Here is a 3,232-nt window from a genome sequence, read left to right as displayed (position 1 = left end):
TACTGTACTGTATACTTGATAGAAAATGTACAGCCCCCCTATTGCTCATAAATAACACATTTCTTGGGTATCTTTACATGCAGTCTTACAGCGGAGGCGGATGTCACCTGTAATGTGGGAATATCCACGATCCGACCACTGGTGGGAGACGATAGTTCCGGATTTCACCCCTTCCCAATTCATGCAGAATTTCCGTGTGTACTCATTTGAGTACATCTGCACACGGGTCGATCATGTCATGGGGAGAAGCAATACAAACTACCGTTTGTGTGTCCCAATCCGAAAGCGCGTTGCAATTGCCATCTGGAAACTGGCCACAGGCGGTGAATGCAGGATCATCAGGCATCATTTTGGGGTAGGCCTCAGCACTGTGTTTAATTGTGTTCAGGATTTCTGCAACACAGTCATCAAGGTGCTGCTTCCGGTCCACTTGAGATTTCCTGATGCGGACAAGTTGTTGGAAATGGCCACTTTCTTTAATGATCGTTGGAGATTTCCAGTGTGTCGGTGCAATTGATGGTAGACACATACCAATAATTGCACCAGAGGACTATCCGCGAGACTATTTCAATCGGAAAGGGTGGCATTCCATTGTTCTGCAAGCAATTGTGGATGGCAAAGTTCTTTTCTGGGATGTTTGTGTTGGCTATCCAGCAGGGTCTGACTGGGACCGAAAAACAGCCCGGGACTTTGAAACACAGAACGCCCCCCCCCCTCCACTTTCTCCCTCACTTTCTTTTTCCATACTTGTCTCCGTTTCTGCATCTGCTATTTGATGTTGCAAATGAACAATAATCAGTTCACTATATTCAATAATGACAATCAATTCAACAAACTAATTTCCATATAATAACCCCGTTAATAGACTGACTCTTGTGTACAGTTGCAGTGCTGCACTTATCTCTCCACTGGACCCTGTCACCACAGCAGCCTCCATCTCTTTCCCTGTGTCACTTGTGCCTGCTTTAATACACAAAACAGAAAATCAAGACAATTGCATTTGAGCCACATAGCACATGTATTATTTAAAGCCAAAAAACATGTGCATATTTAGATGAGTTCCTTTTTCTCTTGGCCATTTCTTTCGTTTGTTTGACCGGCCGTTCGGGAAATCTCCCGAGTCTCCCGATGGCCAGTCCGACCCTGCTATCCAGGGAGTATGCATGACGCCCGAGTGCTACGACAGTCACATTTGTGGGATGTCCTAAGTGATGGGGAATTGCTAGGGCAGAAAAAAGTGACCATCTCGGGCTGTGATGTTGGACATTACTTGATAGGTGAGCCGGCATACCCCATGCAGACTTGGCTCATGAAGCCCTTTTCTGACACTGGCAGACTGACCCCTGAACAACACACCTACAATTACAGGCTGAGCAGTGGACGAGCGGTTGTGGAAATAGCTTTTGGGAGATTAAAAGGACAATGGAAGTGCCTCCTAAAAAGAAATGACTGCAAGCTGGAGCTGGGCAAGAAGATGGCACTGACCTGCTGTGTGCTCCATAACATTTGTGAGGAACATAGAGATAATTTCACAGAAGAGCAACTGGACAGGACTGTAAACATTGAGCCTCCTGCTCAGGCATGTCCTGAGCATGCAAACGCAGAAGGGACTGACATCAGAGCTGCATTAACGATGCATTTTAACAGAGGGAACAAGTGATTCTTTGAATACACCAATAATTTTTGTGTTTGAGGACATCTAAACTGTCACAAATTGCATTATATTCTCATGTCATATATTCATTGATTAAAAGGAACTTAACCAGACACTTGTATTCCGAAAACATTTTTATTTGAACAGTTAAAAATAACAACTCTTTATAAAACTTGGCAAACTTTAAAGTGCAGTTAAGGAATGAAGATTGAACAGTCTTTAAATAAAAGTTGTACTGCAGGAGGAAGACCCATCACTTCAGCACCTGTGCCTCCATTACAGCCACCATGCGCCCCATGAGTCCAAGCAGAGATTGGGTGTTTTCCCCTTATGTCCTGCCGCAAGCCATCATCCATTTCCCTGCTGTGTTGCAAGAACCTCTCATCTGCCCTTTCTAGGTACTGTACCAGTTCGGAGGTACCGTCTCTCTTCCTTTTTCCTGTGTACAACTAGAGCAAATGAAAGATCATCAATGTGTTGTCATAGCAATGCAAATAATTGTTGACTGCAGGGAATTACATGTATGCATCTGCTACATGGTGATTAAACACTGTCATGGTCATTAAAACAGCAAGTTTTACCCCGTTTGTCCCTTACTGAAGATGCATCTCCAGAGCTACTCGACGGCGAGGGAGAGGTGCAGGCCTGCGGTGGCGGTAAATCGACGTTGTCGATGCTGTTCATGCTAGTCAGGTCTATGAACAAAAACAAGATGGTGCTTAAAATCCAACAATACAAGCTAGCACTTTGCTAGCGACATTTGTACCTCGGTAAACAGCTAAGACGTACATTACTGGCGGGGAACCAAAAATCAGAACGTACCTGGATCAGTGCAACTTTGCTCCAGCAATTTAGCCACCACTGACGACTCAAGGTTAATTGTTGCCGAGTTCAGTGCCCCGGCCACCTGGCATGACGGTCCATCACCGAGGATAGCATCCAGAACGCGGCCGGCCATTGCCACTTCGACAGAGGTCCTTTTTTTGGTCCCTGTAGTCCTTTTTCAGCTTTTTGAGTTTGTTGATGATCTGTTCAACGCTCCTGTTGAACCCAGCAGCAGCCATTTCGCGCTGGATATCTTGGAACACCGGCTTCATCCGTGAAGCTCCTTCCAGTTTCCTCTGGACCTCTGCAGAGCACCAGACTGCAAGACAACAGCTGGTTTCCTCTTCGGACCACTGTTTTTTGATAGCGATAGCGTCCATGTTGATTGTTGTTTACAGGTAGCTGCAACTTCAATATTGGCGGTCAAATGTTTCTGTTCCTGTTTTGTTGCTCCCGGTAACCCCGCCCCTGGCAACCCCGCCCCAGGCGCAAGCATGGTGAGATGCTTGAGCTAGGTTATCGAAAAGTCGGAGCAAATTTACAAATGATCAGTTTCATCAATAAAATAAGCACATTTTCAGTAACTACACTGCCCACTTCTCGTGCATTTTCATTCAGATTCTGATTTACAAGTACCGTTTAGCTGAAATATGAATTGTAAAAACTTACAGCAATGGCGGCCAAAGCGTTTTGTTGGTCACGGTAACCCCGCCCCAAGCAGTTCTTTAAAGGGTTTGTAAACCAGACCAGCTC

The 3,232-nt window shown here is 45.4% G+C and overlaps 1 pseudogene; it reads right to left on the bottom strand.

The window, feature by feature from the left end:
- Window positions 1-1,907: 1,907 nt before the first annotated feature.
- On the bottom strand, window positions 1,908-2,859 carry LOC146300724 (uncharacterized; annotated as a pseudogene).
- Window positions 2,860-3,232: the final 373 nt, after the last annotated feature.

The sequence above is a fragment of the Hypomesus nipponensis genome, chromosome 2 (genome assembly GCF_054491055.1).
Source record: "Hypomesus nipponensis isolate SF chromosome 2, ASM5449105v1, whole genome shotgun sequence".
In the NCBI taxonomy this organism is placed as follows: Eukaryota; Metazoa; Chordata; class Actinopteri; order Osmeriformes; family Osmeridae; genus Hypomesus; species Hypomesus nipponensis.
Note: the sequence above shows the minus strand (reverse complement) of the source record. Positions and strands in the feature narration are given on the sequence as shown.